Here is a 24,021-nt window from a genome sequence, read left to right as displayed (position 1 = left end):
TGTCACGGGCTCCGTGCGCACGGCAGGCCTGGGGAGACGCCGGCCAGCAGGCTGGGCAGCACTGCCAGGGACCCGCGTCCTCAGTGTCCCCAAAGTCCAGCTCTTTGTTTTCAGTCGGCGCCTTCGAGAGTCACCGAGCTGTCCTTCCGCAATGCCAGCTGCCCTGATCGAAAGGTGGCCGGAACGTTCCCTGGCCTGGGCATCCCCGCTGAGCTGGCCTCGTGAACGACAGTCGGACAGTCCCGAGATGCAGGGGACCAGGGTCGGATGGCAGAGACGGTCACCCTGCGTCCTGGTTCAGAGCGACGCTTTTCCAGCGCGTGCTCGCCACGTGCCTAGGGCAGGGGACATTGATAATGCGTGCCTGCCTCGTGGGGTTCTGTGACAGCAGACGTACTCACGTGGGGAAGGTGTTTGCGGGGAGTGGGGTGGGCCACACAGGAAGCAGGTCCCAGTTCAGAACTGGGGGATCGCATATAACCGTATCCAGCATCGGGCCCCTTCCCACCCCGATCAGTGATCAGTATTTCCGACTTCATCTTCATGCTTATCACCCCCTAATAGAATGCAATATATTTCTGCTGAGTTATTTAAAATTCCCTTCTCTTTACTTTTATTTATTTATTTTTAATCTTTCCTCCAACTTGCATTTCGAGCCAGGGATTTTGCATTTTCTGCCTCACTGCATCCGGCAGAAAAACGATGCTCGATTTGTGGAATTCCTGGCCATCGACTAGTCAGCTGGAAAGGAAATGAATGACTCACGAGGGAGTGAATGGCCGTGAAGGTACGCGGCGCTGAGCCTCAGCCTTCTCTCTCCGGCTGGCCGACGCCAAGTCTGCGTCTCCGGTTTTGAAGAAATCCTTGCATGGTTTGGCGTCAGAGCGTTGAAAAGTGTGTCAAGGGGTAGAAAACCTTTCGAACGTTCCATTCGGATGCAGGCGTCTACATGCTCTCGGGGACAGGCGAGGGATCTGGGATGGGGACATTTCGCACATACTTTTCACTCTGAAGAAATTTCTAGAAGACTTCAAGGAATTCGACATGGACATAGAGCTGTGACGGATCTCTCCAGGGTTAAGCTGGAACGCCGTTCTGCGAAGCGGTGGATTTTATTTGCTGTCATTGGGATTTTGTCTGTCGTTATCCTGAGCCGAGCGTGAGCTCGTGTTCTCAGCGTGGAAGAGGCCAGCTTCGAGGGGCCGGAAAGTGCCACGCAAGAGTGTATTCATCGTGGCTTTTTCTTATTCTGTGGGATCAGGGCCACCCTGGTGACCTCATTTTACCTTCATCTCCTCTGTAAAGACCCATCTCCACATACAGCCATGTTCCGGGTCCTGGGGGTGAGGACCCCAACATACAGATTTGGAGGGACACAGTTCCCCTATAGCCATGTACTTACTTTTTAAAAAATTGAAAGTTTCCAGCCACTGCTGTTTCTCTGAAACGTGATGAATACCCGTCCGCGATTCCTTTCATGTGGGTACACGGGTGAAATTTTTCTCAGGTTTGTTTTCTTTAAAAATTATTGTATTTTCATCTCTGAAAGATATTTTCACTCGGTACAGAATTATGGGTTGGCAGTGTCTTTTCTTCAGGCGGTTTTAAAGATATGTCATTTGTTTCTGGCCTGCTAAAACTTAAGGAAATACTCTTATCTTTGAAGCCTAAGACATAACGTCTTTCTGTGTCTATTTTCAATAGTTTCTCATTTTATTTGTTTTTTTTTTCTTCTTTTCTCTCTTTTTCCTTGGTTTTCATCGTTTTCACTGTCTGAGGCTACCCATATTCTTTTTCTGTATTTATCCAACTTAGGTCAAAGGTGTTAACCCTAAACAGGATAAATGCAAAGAGACGTATAACAGACGTATTATCAAGTCGATGCTCTTGAGTGATTTTAGGAATTTTTCTCGTTGTTTCTTCCAACGACTTTTTCTGAGCCTTCGCTTTTGCCTCAGTTTTCTCCCAGGTCATGGAGATCGTTCCTCATCTTCACTCACGTGTCCTCTCTGTCCTTTGGGTTCGATCATCTCTCATTCTATTTCGTCGCGTTCTTCATCTGCTGTTAGTCTCCTCTTCAACCATCCAGAGAAATTTATCTTCGTGTCTGGTCCATGATGCTTCTGAAATTCCCGTGAGGTTCTAGTTCTCGTTTCTGCTTCCCCGATGGGAACTCACAGCTGTATCTTCCTTAATCACCAGGTAAAATTTAATAGAACAACTTTAGGGTTGAAGACACAGGACAATGTGTTTCAGACACACAGGAAAAAAACGGTTGCTGGAAACACAGCGAAATCGTTGAGCGCGTCAGACGAGGACTCTGTGCGGCTTTTGTAATTGTGCTCAGAGATTTCAAGAGAAAATCACGGTCGAGTTTGCATTCTGTAATTTCCCTTGGAAGTGTGGTCATTTCTGTGCTAGCTGCTAATTAATCTAGATTAATTATGTCTATATTAATGTATTAAACGCTGCCTGATATATTGAGTTTTATAATATCCTGTGGTCAAATGAAACAGCTTTCTCCTGCAGTTGGTTTAATTGCAACATGAGATAGAGATCTAATTTTAATTATTTCAGAATAGTTAACCAATTACTCCCGCATGCTTACCTGGAGGATCTCGTCCTCTCTTGGGAATTCAAATTGCTAACATGTTATAGAAGCCACGTTAGGTACCAAACGGTCTGTTTCTGTGGTCTCAAATGTCCTTCCCTGGTGGCATCTCTATATTTAGCCTAGTAACATTTTTTTCTTTAATAGCTATACCTTCATATTAAGTTTCAAATTGTACCCTGATGATTTTATGAAAATTATCTTTTTAAAAAGAAAATTCTGGTGAAACTAGTCTTCTATGTACAGGTAAAATAATCTTGTCAGATTTCTATAAAATGAGATTTTGATTGAAAATGAATTAAATTCATATGTTTATTTAAGAGAGACATGATATATTTGTCATGCATTTACTTCTTTTACATTAAGTAGGATCTCGTATTTTTATTTTTGCTCATACACAATTGTAGTCTGCTCAGTTTCCTTTTAAATGTTTTCTGGGTTCCTTGCCATGTATAAAACATTAATTTAAAACCACTTATTTATAGAAAAACTTTTAAAAAATTTTCTTCTAATCGATCGTTTATTGAACACTTTTCCAGTGTTAATGTCTTTTGTCTTGGGCTTTCTAGATGGATAATCATATTATATATATGTGATATTGGTGAATCTCGTATCTGTAATAACATGTATTCTTTTCTTTTCTTGTTTCATTGTTTCATGATAAAATCTTCCAACCGATGTCAAAAATTAATGATGATAATGAAGATCTTGCCTCGTACTTATCTTTTCAAACCCCTAATTACCTAAGAGACTTTGAAATGGAATATGATTAGATCTTGCTCTTTATTCTCGCAATACATTGCCGGTAACATGACAGAGCTGATTAGCTTTCTTGTAGGTATGAAACCAGCTCCTTTTATACAGGTAGCTCCCTACACTTTTTTTCTCTCCACCCTTTGCATTATTTTAGTGTCTACCTATATTCAGATTTATAGACTGTGAAAAGCACAAATGGAAATGCACAATTCGACAAACTCATAAATGTACCTGCTCGCGTAACCAACATCCCCATTAAGGCAGAACGTTTTTAAGACCGAAGCAAGTCCTCTCGTGAGGCTCACCGTCCGTCGCGAGGGGTCATTTTTCTCCTCTCGATCACTATAGAGTCATCTTTTCTCTTGAACTTCATATGCATCCACTGATACAGTGTTTCATCTTCCATGTCAGTTCTGTGCTGTTTTCCAGTGCTGGTTCCAATTCCCTGGTGTGGCGATGCTATAATTCACACATTCTCTTCTCGGTGGGCATTTGGGTGACACACAGACTTCGGTTATTATAATAAAGTTTCTAGGAATAGTCAACTCTTTCTGTAGACTTAAGAAAAGATTATTCTTTGGGGTAAATACTGAGGCATAGAAGTGCAGAGAACAGACAGGGTCAGTATCTTTGATTTTGTAAGACGTTGTCAGTTTCTCAAAGCGGACGGACCACTTTCTATTTCTGCCAGCAATATATGAAGGGCCAATATACGTAGCTGTCATTGCTTTTAACTCCAGGGCCTCTAGCTTGTGAAAAGTGTTGTATTTTTGAGGTTTTAATTTGCTTATCCCTTATGACTAATCATTTTGAGTACTTTTTGATGTTCTCCTTGGTCCTTTGTATACTTTTTTTAGTGAAGTGTCTAAGACTTTTGCCCGCTTTTAAGGGATTGCTTTTCCTTTAATTAATGACTTTTAAAAAGTGTTTTCTATATTCAAGATATAAGTCTTTGCTTCTACATGTGTTGTGAAAATTTCCTGGCGGTCTTTGGCTTACTGTTAGACTTTATTAAACATAATCTTTAGTAAGCAAGAGATTTTAACTTTGACAAAGTCTAGGTTGTCCTTTTTTTTTTTTTTTGCCTCTTGTGTTTAATTCTTTGCGCATCCTTGCTGACGGTATTTTTTTTTTTCCTCTTGTGTTTAATTCTTTGCGCATCCTTGCTAACGGCATTCGCTTTGGGATAGCAATTTTATTGCCTGACAACATCAAATTTAGGTTAAGCAATTTATAATGAAAGAATGGAAAAGAATGCTATAGTATAGAAAATTCTAGAATAAGAGGGCTCATCCATCATAAAAATATATGCAACCCCGAAAATATAATGTCAAAATGCATTCAACACCAATGACGGAACTTGAGGGGGTCAAAAATATTTATAAACAGTTTTAATTAGAAATTGAAAATATCAAACCGTTTAATAGTATGAAAGAGATACGGACATTAAATTTCGGGCAATACGATTAATAAGGGTGTGCCATGAGGTCGGCCCTGGATTTTTCACCCACAACTACTTTTGTTTGTCTGTTTATCTGTTTTAGGAACACAGGATAGATATATACACAAAAATTAGCCATCTCCTCGGCTATAAAAGAAAGGTCAACATTTCCCAAAGGACCAATGTCATACAATCCACATTTTCTGATCTTGGTGAAAGAAAATTAAAAGTTGAGACAATATGATGAGTTCAAATGCAATAATTCCAGCCGAGGAACTGGCTGTGTTCTTGGCAGCTCAAGGTCACATAACCGAGATGATGATTTCCATAAACTGAGTCTCGTAAAACTCTTCCAAACTGGCCACCCTGGTTTAGGACGTAGTGAGCTGGTGGAATTCTCGAGGGCAGGTCGGCAAGCGGGGTGAAAACTGTCAGGCGTGCTTAAACGCACCAAGAGATAGACAAGGTCTGTAGCATCTTCAGAAGAAGCCTGTGGGTTTATAATGCACCGCGTGTCGGGCCTGTCATCGCCGAGGTGAAGATAAAAGCTCCGTGATTCGTAGCATTTCTGTGTTTGAAGCAAAAGTTTAAATTCTCCCTTTCAGAAGACAGTGCTTTCGTTCTCACGAAATATCACAGTTATATATGACTCAGGCATCGTGAATCTGATTAAGTGTACTTTCCTCCACCTCGAAGTTGTAAAATCTTTGTTTTCACCCCTCGCGAGCCGTCCCTCTCGTAATGCTTTGCCTACAAAGAATCCATTGGCAGTCATTCAGCGCCGCACCTGAAGACATCGCCTGCGCTGAAGACAGAAGGGAGAATTTATACTTTCTGAACAGAGACAAAAACTCCTCGAAGGATGAGGTAAAAGAGAAATCGCATTAAATCTCCGATGCGTTGTGGGCCGTGTTCTCTATCGAACCGGGAGGGAACATGTAAGGTTCTCCGCCCCGCGTCTGGCCCTCCCTTCCTTGTGAATGTTAATGCCGTCAATCACGGGCACCTCCTCAAAACAGTGTCCTGTTCTCTCAGAGACAGCGTGACAGGCCGGAGTGCCATCGACAGCCTTGGCACGAGGCTAGGATTTCTGGAAACATGTCTACGCCTTTTAATCCGTCAGGTCTGTACAGGAATTGAGCGCCCGCTGCGTGGCCCGAGCCAGCATCCACTTGAAAGGCGCGGCTGCCACTCAGACAGAGCGTGTGCAGATTAAAGTGCTCGCATCCAGTGGCCATGCCCGTGACACTAGGAAACGTGTGACATCTCGGGTCAAGCCTTCGGTTTCCTCCCAGGTCGTGACCTTTGCTTGAAAGGTTCCCGATATTTGATGTATGTCCATGAGTTTTTCCTCCGGTTTGTCATCCGGGTGAGACATGTCTAGGATGAAGAGGCTTCATTGCGACGTCCGGTTTGCCTGTTGCCCATTGTAGCTGCGTGACCTGCCGTAACACCCCGGAGAAGTGATTTGGTCAAGCCTTCGGTTTCCTCCCAGGTCGTGACCTTTGCTTGAAAGGTTCCCGATATTTGATGTATGTCCATGAGTTTTTCCTCCGGTTTGTCATCCGGGTGAGACATGTCTAGGATGAAGAGGCTTCATTGCGACGTCCGGTTTGCCTGTTGCCCATTGTAGCTGCGTGACCTGCGGTGACGCCCCGGAGAAGTGATGCGTGCACACGCACACGCGCACGCACGCACGCACGCACGCACACACACACTCTCTCTCCGTATGCACACGCACACGCACACGCACGCACACACACACTCTCTCTCTCTGCGGGCTCATAGAGGGTAACACACCTCTCCACCGTTTCCTGAAAATCTCCGAAGATAGATAGAGTAAATTCCAGGGATTATAATTTGTATAATCTGTGTGAATCCTGGTAGAGAAATCAGCATGATTCGTCATTGTTTTAATCTGTATGTTGTTAGAAACGTGCACCAAACACAGACTTCTTTGTCATATGTATGTGCATTCGAGAGCGGTATATGTTAGGTGCGCTCTGTGCTTCTTTGTCATATGTATGTGCATTCGAGAGCGGTATGTGTTTGATGCGCTCTGTGCGTGTGTGTGTGTGTGTGTGTGCGTGTGTGTGCGTGTGTGTGTGTTCACACAGAGCAGTTACACTCTGATGCATATGCTTACATATTCCAGGGAGTATATTTTAGATGGTCTTTTATAACATGTGGATTTAAAAAGTTGTGATAAATATTTTATGGTACATATACGATACACACATTGACATACGTATATCGCATTTTTATCCAACTCACGTATAAAAGGGCAGCCATAAGGAAAGATGAAATCTTACCATTTGTGACGCTCGGGGTGGAGTTTGAGCGAATCATGCTGAGGGAAATAAGTCAGATTGAGAAAGAAAACCATATGGTTTCACTCATCTGGATAATACAGAAGAGAAAACGACGAACGACAAACAGACTCAGAGAGACAGACGATGGGGCTTCCCAGAGGGGAAGAGGTTGGAGACAGGACGACGAGGGTCCACGGGTCACATACATAGTGACGGAAGACACTGGACTTGCAGCGCTGAGCATGCAATGGGACCCACGGATGCTGAGTTACAGAAATCTGCCCTCAAAAACGGTGTGATGTTTTACCTAAAGTCACCCCAAAAAATTTAGTTTTAAAAAGGGGGGAAAGTACATCTAAAAAATATACTCATACATAAGAGTAATAGCATTATATGTGAATACATTTACGTGTCCACACACACGCACACCTCCACGCAAAGCACACCAACATATGCTGCTACGCCATATGTACATATGTATATATAGCATATGTTAAGTATAGATTTATAACACCAATGGATTAAAACAGTTGTTCATCATGCTGATGTTCTCATTAATTTATAGTGCTATTTTAAAGGCCTGATTTCTGGGACTTGTTTTTTTTTCCTGGCAATGCTGATAAATTTCTGAAATGGTTTGGACAGCTGACCTTCGAACCTGTCTCCAGCAGAAATTCAAAATACCTGGATCGAGGTTCCACAAAACAGAGTCTCTGAGCCCCTATTCAACGCCTATCTCGTGCTTTGAAGAACCAAATCAGAGACATTTTAAACAAATACTGCCCGTTGAGGAACAGAGAGTCAAAACTGGTATGCTATTATGTGTCAGGAGTCAAATATGTTTGATAGATGTGCAAACAAAAGCCTTTTACAGGAAAGCTATTGCTGGGACTTAAAAAAAGAAACATGAAACTCTAAGTGATACAAAATTTATAAAATTTAGTATTTATTTCTGGTAAATAGGCCGAGTATTTTCCTGAGCACACACGAGAAGAGAAAGGCAAAGTTTTCATATTTTTACATAGCAGTTGCCATGGAAAAACGTCGAGTGTGCTCTGTCTTAGGCGACAGGCTCCCTTCCCACGGAAGAGGCATGTCGTTCAGGCTCTGACGGTGCTGGCGTCCAGTTGTCTGTCTTTCTGATGGCCGTGTAATCTCAGGCAATTTATTTGACCTTTGTAATGTTCTCATTGAACCTTAAAACACGGAGGCAGCAGGGAATACCTCGATGGCCACTGTACAAATTAATGATGCGACACACAGCCACTTCTCCATGGGGGACACATTCCAAAACCCCCAGTGAATGCCTGAAGTTATGTTTAGCAGCAAACCGTATATGTCATGTTTCTTCACACACGTACATGCCCATGACAAAGCTCAGTTTATAAATTAGGTGCATTAAGAGACTGAAAACAATAATAATAAAATAGAACCAGTATAACGATAAACCGTAATGAAAGTTATTACAGTTTGAGCGTGGTCTCTCTCTGTCTCTCTCGGAATATCCTACTATACCGTCCTCGCCCTTCTCGTGATGACATGGGCACTGCGATGCAGCCTTAGGCTAGTCTAAGAGTGACTTGACCATAAGCACTGTTGATCTGAGCACTAAGACCTCTGCCCAGTGACTGACAGGTGCACGCAGCACGGAGACGTGAGACGGAGGGGGCATTCGTGTGCCGGGAGGGACAGAGGGGGGCGGTGCGAGATTTCTTCACGCTCCTCAGAACGGCGTGCTTCAATGAAAACTTACGAATCGTTTACTCCCGTGATTCTGTGTTCGCAAAAGACGTCACTGCGTAAAAAGCCAAGACACCAATTGGGAGACGACACAGCATTTTAAAATAGCCAAAGTTTCACATACTGAGTAGAAAAAGTGCTCCTACAAATCAGTGAGGAAAACACTAACGATTCAGCTGAACAAGCGGGCAGAAGATTTGCCTGATGCACACATGAGAACGATACCCAGCCTCATTCCGCATCAGTAAGGTTCACGCTGAAACTGCAGTGAGAAGCCTTCACCCAACCACCAAAATGGCTACGGTGACAAGGACTGACATTATGAGTCCTCGTTAGTGACGAGGAGAAACTGGAACTCGTTTACATCGCAGCCAGGGTAAAAATTGCTACACCGCTAGTTGTCACTATATGATTCCACTTATACAATGACATTAAAGTCAGGCAAATCTAATCGATGGTGTTAGTATTTAGGAAAGCAGATATTTCTTTTTGCAAGGAGACTGGAAGATGCTTCTGAGATGCAGAAAAGGCTTGATTTTTTTTTACCTAGATGGTGGGTCCAGCATTTTGTGATCATCCGTTTCATTGGACATGTGCGATTTCTGTCGGAATGTCACACCTTAACAGAAAGCTTTTTAACTTTTTAGTGCTACGTGATTGAGCTAGCACCTGTAAGGACCTCCATTATGGACCAAAAATATATATATATATATTGGCTGGAACGAAATAAAAACTCATGTTCATTTTCATTTCGAGCCAAACGTAGGCCAAACTCCTGGGGAGATTTCATTGAACCTCATTTTCTGCATCTCTTTCTACCCCGCCCCTAACTGGAGCTCTCTCTCTCTCCTTTTAGCTTTAGCTTATGGGGTCTCCACAGACTGTTTTCCACGTGGCCTGCATTTCGACGCGTCGCTCCCCCTGTGAAGATCGGTGGCCCTGGGCGTGCCAGGTGATCTCAAACCGGGGTGGGGGTGGGGCTGAGCGGAAGGCAGTCACACCTCTGTTCCCTGGGTGGGTTTCACTAATGGAGACATTTCCTTATAATCTGGCATTTTTTGGGAGGGGGAGATTTTTAAGCAAATAGACTCGCCAAAACGCACAAACTCTTTTCTGAGTACAAATGCAAAGGGGAAAAGATTCAAGGAAGGCTGGTCTCTAACGTCCATGCACAGTGACCGATGCCGTCATTGTCCCCTGCAGAGTCGGTAGAAGAACCTACGTTGACATTTGTCACCAAACGGCCTGACTCTGGACCGTGTGAGGCCAGCTTCCCAATGTTCACTGTCCTGGCTCCTTAGATTATTTCTTACCAAAGTGGTTGTTTATGAAAACAAAACAAAACAGAAACACCTCTCGCATTCTCTTTATTGCTTCTCAGTTAGGTCTTCGAATTAATCCCACTTTTCACAATGGATTAGCGACCAAACGGGATGAAAGACTTTGAAAAATGGTCAGTAGGAATAAGTGTATTTTTTCAAAGGACTAAAAACCAATGGATGGATCGACTTTGTTCAGTTTTCTGTAATTTGAATTCTGTCCCTGCTTTTCTCTTGATTTATGCAAGCCTCTAAATTACGCGTATAATGCCATTTTTCAATAAGAGAATCAATAGTGAGCATTTATGCTTTGCAACATCATGGGGAAATATATTACAAACAGTTTCGTAAAAGGTAGTCAGAGAGCATTTCTGAAAGAGACATTGCATTATCAGTAGCCAGCAAGGGTGTGTTTTTTTTGTTTGTTTGTTTGTTTTTTTTAAACTGCCATTGTGGGAGCAGAGACAGATATTATTGCTGCAGGGGACAATGGCAGTTCAATGAGTGCTAAACAATTAGGTGTTCAAGGAGCTTGAGATAATCTTCAGCAGTTACTTAAGGTATTCTTAAGTGGGACTGCTCGCTTTCGTTCGATAAGGAAAAGAACATTTTCAACCAGGAAGCTCAGTCCTCAGCAGGACGTCGCCCCTCGCTTCTGGCTTAGTTTGCAGATAAAAGCAGGGACAGCTGTGCGTCGTGGACAAAGTCACATACCTCTGAGGCTCAATTTCTTTATCTGTAAAGTAGAGGGAACAGCACTTACAAGCGTAAGACGGCGGCGGAAGTCGATGGATACATGTGAACGAAACCGTCACGCTCATCACTCCGGTGGCTCGCTGTTCTCCAGGGATTAAGGACAGACGGGTTTCTCTCTTGCCAACCTGGGTCTTCGCCACCCCATCGCTGCTCGCGAAGCACAGAGCTTGTGCCACTGGTGCACACGCTCAATTTCTTTATCTGTAAAGTAGAGGGAACAGGACTTACAAGCGTAAGACGGCGGCGGAGGTCGATGGATACACGTGAACGAAACCGTCAGGCTCATCACTCCGGTGGCTCGCTGTTCTCCAGAGATTAAGGACAGACGGGTTTCTCTCCTGCCCACCTGGGTCTTCGCCACCCCATCGCCGCTCGCGAAGCACGGAGCTTGTGCCGCTGGTACGCACGCACGCACATACACACACACACGCACACGCACACACACAGGGAATGAGGGTTGTTTGTAGCACAGCCCAGGTGTGCAGGCAGCTTCCTCACTGGCCCCTGCGTAGCAACTTACAGTATTTATGAAATTGCTATTGTACCTATTGTGGCTGTTAGTTCTTGCCAGTGATTTTCGGGTCGCTACATATATAATGGGGAACAATGTAACTAAGAGGAGCTATACCTAAGGGAGACTATTTTTAAACCCTAGGCACCTAATTCGGGTGCGTAAATTCCAAGGAGGAAGCAGTGGTCCTTAAGCAGTTTCTCCCATCTTTAGATACAGGGCTCTTGGAAGAGCATTTCTCTTTTCTCTCTTACACATGAAAACCCTCGCCTTTTTTTCCAGGGCAGAAACTCAAAGCAGAGGATGTGGTTCTGGGATCACCCATCTGTCCTCCCCTCCCCCCTCCCCCAGCAAGCAGAGGCCACGGAGGAAGAGGGGTTTGGAGGGGGATGCGTATAAGCTGCGTGCTCGAACTCACAGTCACAGACCCCTGCCCGCCTTTGCCAGCTGCAGCTCTGCCTCCTCGTCCGTCTGGGTCGTCAAGGACGCTGGCCGTGTGTCCCCTGCTGCAGCTGTGCGAGCCCTTCCCCCAGCATAGCCAGGCAAGGTCCGCGTCGCCAGCAGCAAGCACTCTGCGAGGGCGTCTGACAGGTGGACAGGACCCTGAAGGGAGCAGCCATGCTCTGTGCCAAGAGCAGTGGGCGGCCGATGCCGGGACCCGCATCGCGAGGATGGAGCCAGACGGGAGCGTTTCAGAAGTGAGAAGCGACATGTAGAGCCCTAGAAAACGCGTCTCCCTCACCAGGAGGGTGGCAGGTGCGTGTGCGGCCACAGCCTCAGGCCACCCGAGCCGGCTCCCTCTCGCGGTCCCAGCCCCTTCCCTTGTCCCCCCATCACGACGGCCTCGGTTCCTTGGGAGGATCTGACCCCCTTTCTAGGCCCAAGTCGTGTAAACGTTTCTATTTCCAGCCCCCAAATTATTTCCAATCTTTTGCCGTTCTCTATGGCCTATTTTTAATATTATCATTATCCTCCTCATCATCATCATTATTATTTCTATCTGTGTGGCCGTCCGCCGGCTCTTCGCACACATTCTTCTTGTTGGTGGATGGATTGGCAGCTGCGTCCCGATGCAGATAAGCTATCGACACGAGACAGGTGTCCTGACAACACTGTGCTTACTCTGCTCCGAAGCAGAAGCTGGGATTCGGCAGAGACTGTCACCTGAGTGCAAAGGCTCGTGCGAGGTCCTGCCTAGGATTTCTCCAGAGACCTAGGTCGCCAAAGTCCGCACACGGCCGAGCTCTGTCCGGGGAGGACGGACAGGGCACAGGTTCTTGTCGTGACCGCTGCCGCCGTCCACCCATCGTCCCCCAGTGCTGCGTGACGCTCACCGGTCCCCACCGCCTGTCCCCCTGTCCTTCCGTCTTCCACGCGCTCCACCCCCGTTAAAAACAAAACAAGCTCCTGGGGGACACATTCACTGTCAAGGGCGAGGCCGCGGCGTCCGCGTCGGGGTAGGCGCACGGGGCGGCCTGCGGGTTGAGGCGTCGCGCTGCGCCGGGCTGTCGTCAGTCACGTCGACGCAGCGCCCATGTCTCACGACGTGTCCGCTTCTGCAGACCGGGCGAGGCCTCCCTCTGCACGGTCACCCGACAGCCTCCCCCTCCCCTTGTGTTCTAGTCCCCGACTTGGGAACCCCGCCTGCCGTCGGGCCTGTGATTCCTTTAGCGTCTAACGCATGGGACGGATGCTACACAGACATTCTTGGCTTCCCAAAAAACCCACTACTGCATTTTAATTATAGCAGCGGCCGATTTGGGAGCCACGTCCTCTAATTACGAGGAAGCCAGGGGCAAGGCTCCCTGCCACACAGAGGGCGCCGTCGAGTCACCCCACGTGCGGGGGCGTCTTGCCCTGCGTGGGGTGTGCACGCTGCCTTCCGAACGCATCTGCTTTCACCCATAACGGCCACCGCCACTGTGCGAGCTCAGGGGACGTCAGTCTTCCCTGTGGCATGTTGATGACTCCAGGAAAGACAGAGCTCCCGGTGGCTTTGCGGTGAAGGGGAACAACAGGAGATGACTCGACAGCTCCCTCTAGAGAGGCGGGTGGGCACATCCTTGTCTGGGGAGCGGTGGCCAGCTCCTTCCTTACTCTGTGCCTTGAGCAAAGAGGTGAGCAGTCCCTTTGGGACCAGATGTGCCAGCTGTCCGTTGCAGGCTGTGTCCTTTTCTTGGCAAAGTTTATCTGTCCTCAAGGTGCTGCCTAAAGCTCGTGGACTCTGGCACCGCACAGAACAGATGGCTGATCGTCTCGGCCCCAAGGCAGTGAAGGAAGTTGTTCACGCCAGAACAGATTGAAAAAAAAAAAATGTCCTCTGCAGTATGAGTGAGATTCTGTCACGGTGTCTTCACTTCCTCTTTCTGACGGGTGCAGAGCATCAGACAGAAAGTTCTAGATCATCCCATGCAGACCCTACTACGAGGGGCCAGGGAGGAGCGGGAGGGGCTCTCCACGGCCTCCCCGTTTACTGGAAATTTAAACCCTCGCAAGACATGCATCGGTGGAAGTTCCGCTCCAGGCCTCGGTGAGCAGACATATGTCTGTGCAAACGGCCCATATGTCGGGGTGTTTACATAGGCAGAATTCCCGGGGAGTCACGGTTTTCCCTAAGTAAAGATGGGAGTTTGGCAAATGCCACCCAAGCTGCTGCACTGAGTCTTGCAGCTGGCCGGCCCGCGAGTAAATCAAGCAATTAGCTTCAAATAAACACATTAAGCTCCTTCCCCCTGTCTGCTGCCTACTGGGCTTTCCTGGGAGTCTGGGCTTCTGGGACGACTGTGAATATGGGGTGTGAAGAGTCGGGACAGCAGGATGGAGGCGTGGGGTGGGCTGCTACGGCACAGCGGCTCCGAGTCACTCACGGCCACCGAAAGCCGTGCCTTTCCCCCCCGTGCCTGTGTTCACGGGGCATCCTGGGATTACCACAACAGTGACAGGGAAATAAAATATATAGAAACACTATTCGGCTGGCAAAACCGGGCTCAAATCCGTTGCGCTGGTGCCATGTGGTGCAGAAACAAATTAAGAAAATGTGCATTTGATTTATGCACTTCTCTCGGGTCTAACTTCCTCCTGGATTCTAGCTGAGGAGTTTAAAGCCCTCGCGTTAGTTACCTGTGGCTTTGGAACATATGACCACAGAGCCATTCGCTCAAAACGACACACGCCGATCACCCGTAGGTCGGCACTGCAGGTGTCAGCGAGGCACTGTGCTTTGGGGTCTCCCATATTGCAGCCGAGGTGTCAGCGGGGACTGGGGTTCCCCCCGAAGGCATGACTGCAGAAGACTTGCTCCCAAACTCACCTGAGCGTGGGCAGGACTCAGCCGCGTGCACGTCCTTGGAGAGAGAGTCTCGTCTCTCTCATCCTCTCGTCTCTGTGGGGCGGATGGTTTCATCAAAAGCCACCAAGACAGAGAGTCTGTTGCAAAGGCAGAAAGCAGTGTCTCATGGAGCGACGTCGTGGAAGTGACACCCGTCATCTTTGCTGTGTACTGTTGGTCACACGCAAGTCCTCAGGGCAGTCCACGCTCGGAGGAAGGTTCGAACAGGGGCTTAAACCACATCCATCCATGGGGGTCATGAGGGACCACGTCGGCGTTTGCTCATCACGCTGCTTCAGAAGAGCAACGAAAATCTCACGGTTCGCTGCCGCGTGCATCCATCACAGACCTGCTCATTCTCAAACAGGGGGCCACGCTCTGTGGCCCTTGGGAGCTAAACGGTGTCACCCAGCGTTTCAGACCCTTTCTTCCTTACAGCTCACGAAGGAGCTTTTTCACACTCACTCCTAATCCATCCTCCCGTGAAACTACAACAGATACACTGCTTCTCCATGCGCCGTTTCCGAAATCTATACCTAAAACGACTGTGGCTTTCTTTGTGTCCCAAGAACCGGCTTCGCCCCACTGGGGATGTGCTGTCCCCAGGGAGAATGCTTACTTCGAGGCAGAGCCAAGCATTTGCTTTCTACCTCTGTTCCCACACTCACCAGCTCTGCGACCTTAGGTACGTTCCCAAACGCCTGGGATCCTTGGCAGTCTTCACTGTAGAGTGAGAATCACAGTGACAACTACCAGGTACGATCATCGTCAAGATCCCAGGACAGGACACAAGCTCAGGACACATAGCAGAGTGAGCAGGTAATAGCAAGTCCACAGACGCTGGCTTCTCTGACTGCGGCGTGACCCGCAGCACGTGTGTGGCTTGTGAAAGGGATCACGCGGATCACGAAGCATGGGATACGGGCCGGGAGACTTAGATTCGGGAGGGTTCGGGCTGGGTGGCAAAAGGGGGGCGTCTCCTTTCCGGGCAGCGTGAGGACATCATGAGAGAGAAGAATTTCTTCGAGGAAGGACACCTGAGGAGTGAGGACCCAGTCGAGAGCGGAGGGGTGAGCTAAGGTCAAGCAAGGGCGGTGTTGACGATGGAGACATGCAGAGGCCAGGACTGGGCAGATGGTCATGTGGTACCACGTGAGGTTCCCTCAAGACTTCCTGTTCTAAGCGTGTAAGCTTGCGGCTGTTTGTGTGTGTGTGTGTGTGTGTGAATTGATCCCGCATTTACTCGCCTACTGAGCCATCCATCTATCTGTCCATACACCCATATATTTTCCTTTATCCATCCATTTATTCATTTATCTACCGGTCCATGTCTTTATCCATCCATCCATCCATTTATCCATCTATCGCATCCTCTCAACTATCCTTCCATCCGTCCATTCATGCATCATCCATCTATTTATCCATCCATCCATCCATCCATCCATCCATTTATCCATCGCATCCTCTCAACTATCCTTCCATCCATCCATTCATGCATCATCCATCTATTTATCCATCCATCCATCTCTCCATCATCCATCCATCCATCTATCATCCATCCAGCCAGCCAGCCAGCCAGCCACCCAGCCATCCATGCATCTGTCCATCATCTGTATTTTTCCACAAAGGTTTTAAGGTGGCTTGGCAAGATGCATAAAATATGTATAAAAAAATAAATAAACAAACCAACAGAATAATGAGCAAACGAAACTCAGATTCTAGGGGAGATGGAAAAGGCACAGAAATGGAGGTCGGGGTTCGCTCGCTGTGTGTGGCAGGCTTTGCACATGTCCGTGTGTGCCTGCCCCACGAGGGTGCTCCCTCAGTATGCTGAGACGGGAGGCTGCTTAAGCCCCTGGGGTGGCCTCATGTTTCCACAGCGATTTCTCCTTCCTGGACTCTAAACGGCAGAAGCCCCGGAGCTACTTACCATACTCTACGCCAAAGAGTTGATGGCGTTCGAACAGACATTGGCAAACATGGTGCACCTGTCCATTGATCCTCCGTGAGCACCCGAAGACAGGTGGGCAACACGGATGACGTGAGGATGTCGGGTGTCAAACAGTTTCTCTTGAAAATCCATTCAACTCCTTCGCAACTAGCAGCATTTACTACAGGAAAATGTATACTTAACGTGTAGCCCAAAATAAAATGCTCTGCACGGTACGTAAATATATTACCTCATTACCTGCGAATCAGCCCCCAAAGAATGCCAGCGCTCGGAAGGGGTCAAGTGGCCATGTCACCACAACGCCACGCACAATCGAACGGAATCACCGCCACGGCAACGAGCCCTAATCCCGGGAAATCACAGTACGGCTAGGCAGCCACTGAGCGTTGGAGCGTTGGAGACACGATGCCACCCCTGAACCATTTTCCGAAGCAGGACCATGATTCTTTGTGGCGCTTCTAAATACACTCATCATCTAGGAAATCCCAAGTTCCCCTTTCAGACACATGATCTCGTTCTTTTCGTAAAGTTAATCAAAGTTGCCGAAGGGCTTTATTCTCTATCTTTATTTTTCCCCCAGGGCATGGGGCAGCAACAAGGTGACGCCTTTGGAGGAGAGTCCCAGAACTCAACAACCACAAAAGCCCTTGAGATGTCATTGGCCCCTGCCCAAGCTCGAACAGGATCCACGCGGTGATTCGGCGTCTCCTGGAAGACCGACGTATCCTGACTTTTCAGGGCAGGGTGGGCCTTATTGTCACGAAGCTCTTCTGTGCCTCCAGCCTGACTTCTTGACGCTGCCCTCACCTCCGTGTGTTTAACTGAACGTTATAAAAGCCACGGGTAACGTCTTCCTTGGGGTCTTCAAATACTCTGAGACCACAGCGAACACTCCACAACGCCAGGGGCATTACACCTGTCCTAGGACGTGGTGGGATCAGACCACAGTGAGGATTTCTTTAGGGCAGACACTACGTTTTCTCTTAATTTACACCCACGGAATGCAACACGTGTCTGGAGACCCAATCAATATTCATAAATCTCCATTGAAAGAATGACTAGATCAATGCATCACTACTTCCTGAATTCAGTACAAACTACTTCCGACAGTGAATCCAAAATATCCATCTTTTCTCTCTCTGAATTCACAGTCTCATAAGGAATGACGGCATAAACAGCAACTTTTTCATGAGGGGTTGTTTCTAGGCAGAGCCACGTTAAATGGCCTTTTTTTTTTTTTTTTCCGGAGGTCAAGAACAGTTGACTATCAGCAGCACACTCATATTTGCATTCTTTTGCAGATATTTGGGACATTTTTTTCTTTTCTTTGGCGACATCAGAAAAACAAATAGTTTAAGATGAGTCGGGGATATATAAATAGCATCTCACCTTGGGAAAAGAGCTAAGTGAAGATCACATAAAAAGCTAAAATACTCAGTTTGGAAATGTGCTATTTTGACTAAAGGATGAAGCCTTGGTCACGGGTAGATACTTCTTTTAATGGTCACCGAGCAACATCAGGCATTCGGACCCACAGAGCAGTGAGCTCCCCGTTCTGTGACGTAGCCCGAAGACCAAATGCACGTGTCAAAGATGTCCGTGTCAGGGAGCCTCAATAGACATTTTCCTGAAGAAGATGCACAGATGGACCACGGGTACATGAAAAGATGCTCAGCATCACTCATCACCGGGGAGACGCACATTAAAACCACAGTGTTTAATAGGTACATCCCTTTGTACCTATTGAAATGGCTTTCATTAAGAGAGGAGGGAAAACCAGCTACGGGGAGAGAAGCAGCCCTCACCCACTGCTGGGGGGACAGCAAAGGGGTACAGCCGCTGTGGACAACGGTATGGAGGCTCCTCCAAAAATGACAAACGGAATTACCATATGGCCCAGAAATCCCATGTCTGCGTATTCATCTGAAGGAAATGGAATCGCCCATTCGAAGAGGTATCTGCTTTCCCGCAGGCACTGCAGCGCGATCTGTCACGGAGAAGATACGCAGACGGCCTCATTGTCTGTCGGTAGATGAATAGCTGCAGATGGAATGTTATTCAGGTGTAAATGGAAGGAAACCTTGCATTTGTGACAACATGGACTGACCTGGAGGGCATCGTGCTAAGTCCGAGAGAGAAAGACAAACACTGTATGATCTGCCTCACTTATATGCAGAACCTTAGAAAGAGAAAACGCGACAAAACAGACAGGAAAAGCCCCAACTGAGAGATACAGAGGAGCGATTGGAGGTTGCCACAGGCTGAGGGCGCGGGCGGTGGGGACGCTGGGGACCAAGGACGAGCCCCGTTGTTTGCAGCCTCGTTGTTCTGATGCTCCTTTCATATCTGACCTGCTATTGGACCCTTTGACGAGCAACACTTTGAGGAAAACCCCCCACCCCCACCATTATCTGAATAATGACTCCGCCAACGCTGTGCGTGTCCGATCCCCAAACCAGGGAATGGGTCACCTTACTAGTCAAAGGCCCTTTGCGGGTGTGAGTGAGTTGAGGGCGTCGAGGTGGGGAGTGACCCCAGGTTATCGGCGTGGTGCCGTGTACTCACACGGGGCCTCCGAGGCGGGCGGTCGGGGCCTCAGGGGAGGGCATGTGACAGGGGAAAGAGGGTCATTGGCAGACGCTGGCTTCGAATGAGCTGTGACCCAAACAGAGCAGGCAGCCTCTGCCAGCCGGAAACCACAGGGAGACGGACTCTGTCCCACAGCATCCCTCCCACGTCACCTTAACGTAACCTTCCTCTGTTGGGCAGGACGGGGCCACTCGATCTCACCTCTCTGTCCCTCTAACTGACACGCCTTTCTCTAAAGAAGGCTGTGGTCAGTCCACCGAGAGCCCAGCCAGGACTTTCCCTGCATGTGACGAAACGCCGGGCTGGTTTCTGCAGCTAGGACAACCCGGAGCAGCGTCGGTACGAACGGAGGGGTCACATCGGGGCCGCAAGCGGGCAGGAATTTAGAAAAAAAGATGGGAGAGAAGCCAGTGCATAATCCTTCCACATCGCACGGCCAACCCTGGGGCTTTCCCTGCACGTGGGATTTCCATGCTGCACCCAAAAAGTCAAGATGCATCAGTCACCAGTTTCCCAAACACAGAGACATGGTTGTTCATCAAACAGGAAGGGCAGATCGAAATTAAAAACTCGCCAGGAGATGAAATGATTTGTTTGTTCGACAGACGGTGTTTCGTGTCTCTGATGCTTTAATCTTGCATTAAGGTGCTTAGGATAAAAAAAATCATGAGACAGACAACCCACGGGAAATATACTTTCTATTGGAAATAACATATACAAGTTATAAACATTTTATTTTTTTTATATATGCATGAGAGACAGCGAGGGAGCCAGGACGCTCGCGATAAACAGTAAACACAAAGAAAGGAGCCGAAGCTTTTATTTGTTTAAAGCAGGATGGTTGGGTAACATTTTTATTTGTCTTGGGGAGCTCAGTAGGCTCTTGTGACACAATGAGGGTACTATGAAAATAGATCGGAAACACGGAATTGAAACAGAGCTGCTCCATGCTTGACTAGGACATTTGGTTCTGACTACTTATTGGGTTCACCCAGGAGGAAGAAACGCATAGCAGGCGGGGCCAGCAGAAATGGCAGAAGTGTCTCGCTCAAGGAGACACGGTGTGTGTGTGACTTTAACTGCCGGGTCCACTTTCCGGAGGGATCAACTGAGGTTAAAAACGCGGATGGCCGATGGTTTGTGGAGAGCCGGTCAGAGGGAACGTCTGTCTTTCTGGGGAGGAGACGGGTTCGGGTGGGGGGTGCCCACCACCCCTTCCCTTCCCCCAGCCACAGAGTCACACGATGGCCATTTTCCTACCGTTTACCGTGTTTAAAGATGCCCTTTCTTTGCGGACGTGCAGAGAACGCCACTAGGCATGCAAAGCTCGAAACTGTCCCTGACCTAATTAACTCGATGTTGTTTGCCTGTTGAGGTTCTGTAAGTAAACATGCTTATCAGAGTTCCGAGAAGTGCACAGGGCCCGTGCTAACGTAGTGTGACAATGAGCTTAGCCCATGAAATGTCACTTATGGCTTCTGTAGAGGACAATTGGACAGCTGTAGTCAGTCAGGTACTCACCCCACGTGGTGAACTCCACAGGGGGCTCAAATAAGGGGCCTACCTCACAGTCCTGGGGGCTGGACGTCCGAGATCCAGGCACGGGCAGACTCGGGATCCTTGAATGGGGTATGCCCTTGACCTCCCCCGGTCCCCTACTAAAGGCCCCACATCCTGATACCACCCCGATGGGTTAGGGTACCACATACGGGCTTGTGCGGCTGTCGGCTGGGGGGGGTCCTTAAACTTTGTCTCTTGCCCGGAATGACCAAGGTAACCCCGCTGAGGATAAAGCAGACAAGCTGCTACCAGAAATTATATAAAAAGACAGAGGACACAGTTCTTCCGCGAGCCTCATCTCTCAGACACCAGCAAAATTTCTCATTAGCGCTATCTGCCGCTTAATTAAGTCTTTTGGGGAAAGGTGAAAAGGGAGATGACCTTTCAAATAAAATCGACATTGCTCAAGTCTCAGGCGAAACCCATTTCCCCAGCCGTGTGACAGCGTAGCGCAGGATGCATATGAAGATGTCCGATGCTGTGTTCGGCGCGGGAGGCAGGACTTGGACAAAGCCTGCCGGGTTCCCATGGCTCACCTGGACGTGCCTTGTAATCCCCGCCCTTGACCTTCGGCGTGGTCTACCTGTGGCGGGCGCCCCTCCGGGGCCAGCCTCCGCCACGCAGCACGGGGGACGGGGTTGCGCAGACATCATCTTGCACAGGTGGTCCACGTTCCTCACAGGTAGAGTTCATCGTGCGGCCGGTCGCCTGGCTCCCCCTGAACAATTAATTCCCTGCGCCTTTTCAAAGGTGCAGAGGCCAGAGACGGGAAGCGGCAGGCTCTTGGCTGTCCCCGCAGACGCCCGCTGTCACGGGCCCTGAGGGCTGAGGGGCATGAACTCCAGCGACGGCCGGGGGCTTGGAAGCAAACGCAGCATGCCGACGGGAACACAGCGTCCACGGACGCCCAGCCCGCAGCCTTGGACAACCAGCGGAGGGCCTTCCGCAGCCACATCTGTCCCCGACGTGCAGAAGCTGGGTGACAAACGCGTGTCGTTTGAAGCGTCTGTGTTCGTAGTGGCTTCTGCCAAGGAGCGGGAACACTGATCACCCAGGATGTCCAGAAAAGGTGCGGACAATACACCATTCGTCCCGTCCCGAGAGAGGAGAGATGGTGTCCACGCACCGTGACTTCGACAGTCACGTGTTCAGCATCCTGTGGTTCGTCTGATAAGAAAGGTCACTGTGAGTGGACAGACACTTAGAGGCAGCACGTGAGGAACAGTCGCAGGGAATGCGGGAATCACGCGGGCGGCAAAGTGGGCAGGGAGGGAGGAGGAACTCATCGATTCTCGCTCTTCCTGCAGTAAACCGTGGGCACCCGCGCCGTGGCCGCCTAACGCTAGTGAGCGGGCCGGCGTGAGCTGTGCAGGCAGCCTGTCCAGCTTGGCACATCTGCAGATCAGCCCCCAGCTGCTCCCCTCTAAATGGCCCGGCTCTCCATCCCGAAACCCCTCCCCTGTGGCCCCCGACCAGCCGCTGCTGGATCTCTTACTGGGTCCTGGAGGGGAACACAGGAGGACCACGTGATGATGAGAAGTCTGATTCCTCGCTGTCCTTACTACGCTGCGGGGGAGGAAAGCATCGTCCGGCACCCGCGTTGGGTCTCTGGCTGAAAATTAAACGGCTGTGCGAACGGTTCACAGGACAAAAGCACACATACCTTTTACTCCACGTTTTCTCAAGAGTCGAGGAGAGCCTGGCAGGAAGCCTGTCTCCCTCTGCGACAGGATTTAACGGGGCACACATCACAGGGAAGGGGAGGGCTCGTGGAACAAGCTTCGACGGCACCTGTCACCTGCAGCATTCACGACCTGCCTCAGGGAAGAAGGCCGAGGTGGCAGAGGTCAGGGCGACCTTCCCGCTTCTGCTGTGTTCCCCGTGTCCTCCAGCGGGAAACACGCAGGGCCCCCAGAGGCCGTGATCTGGGGCGCAGAGCGCCCAAACCCATCAACAGTGAGGCAGGACGGAAAGGCCGGCATGAAACCCAGACGGCATGGCCGGCCACCCTTATCCACTTTTTTTTCTTTCTTTTTTTTTTTTTTAAGGATTTATAACAAGCTTGACATTCAAACTCCGTTTTCAGTTTGCATCTGAAAGAAACCGGGAAGGTCAGGCAACCGAGAAAGTTCCGCCGAGAACAGAAACCACTGTCCTAACGCAGCTTTGTCTTCTGGTTGTTTCTTCTCAGCGAAAATGTGAAATCCATCTCCGGGGGAACCAGACGGGTGTGTGTTTGTCAATAAATCTTCCCCGGGAAGTCTTTTTTTTTTGGTAACCTAAAAATAAGTCGATGTTATGAGCAATGTCCTTGAAAGGGTGATTCTCGAAGCAAACGTAAAGTCATGACTCAGACACACAGGAAGCAGACCAGTGTTCAAGGCGGCGTTTAACTCACTCTCGGCGTGTGAAACACCAGTAAGCTGTTTCAGCTCCTCTAAAGAACTGTCCTCTTTTAGGTCAAAAAGATTAAATTCACTGTGGAAACGGACGCCTTTCACATCCTTTATTTCATGAATTACGGGGATTGTCCCTCCTAGGGCTGATTTTTCTATTTTCCTGGCAAAGCGGTGCAAGCCTTGGACCTGGGTGGGGCTGTGGCCGCTGAAACTGGGTCGACCGTGAACAGCGCAGTCTTCTCTGCCACAGGTTTTAAATCCAGAACGTTCCTTGTCCCCTGGGACGCTGCCTCGCTTCCTGAACTTGAAACCCAGACGGCATGGCCATTCCTGAACGGATGGCTTTGGGTTGCTCCCAGAAAATAAAGTAGAACACGAGGGAAATAAATTTGCTGCCGGTGACGTTATTGAACCTAATTTGTGGCAGGCGTTAAGGATAACGCTGAGCGAAGACTTCAGAACCGGTTCGAGCGTCGGCAAAGCCCTTCCGAGCTTCCACGATGACTGCATTTTTGGAGGAGACGAGGCGCGTTTGTTTGGATTTGCTAAAACTAACCGCGTTTCGCTAGAGTCGCACGTTATTCAGAATGACAATAGGGTTGGTTGGAACACAAGTTAAACGCGAAACAACGAGGTCCCCCGGGCGGCGGTTTGGGGGGAGACTGCCGTGGGGTGAATGTGCTAGAAAAAAAAAAGTGTGAGCTTGCTGCACAGAGCACACTTTCCTGAGTTATCGGTCACATTCTGC

The 24,021-nt window shown here is 48.7% G+C and overlaps 1 long non-coding RNA gene across 1 annotated transcript in view; it reads left to right on the top strand.

Annotated features, from left to right (window-relative positions):
- The window catches only part of LOC112476790, a 67,342-nt gene that overhangs the window by 40,064 nt on the left and 3,257 nt on the right, over nucleotides 1-24,021 (top strand). The gene's annotated exons all lie outside the window — the stretch shown is intronic.

Source organism: Pteropus alecto, unplaced genomic scaffold, assembly GCF_000325575.1.
Source record: "Pteropus alecto unplaced genomic scaffold, ASM32557v1 scaffold142, whole genome shotgun sequence".
Classification (NCBI taxonomy): domain Eukaryota; kingdom Metazoa; phylum Chordata; class Mammalia; order Chiroptera; family Pteropodidae; genus Pteropus; species Pteropus alecto.
This window is presented reverse-complemented; position numbering and strand designations above follow the sequence as displayed.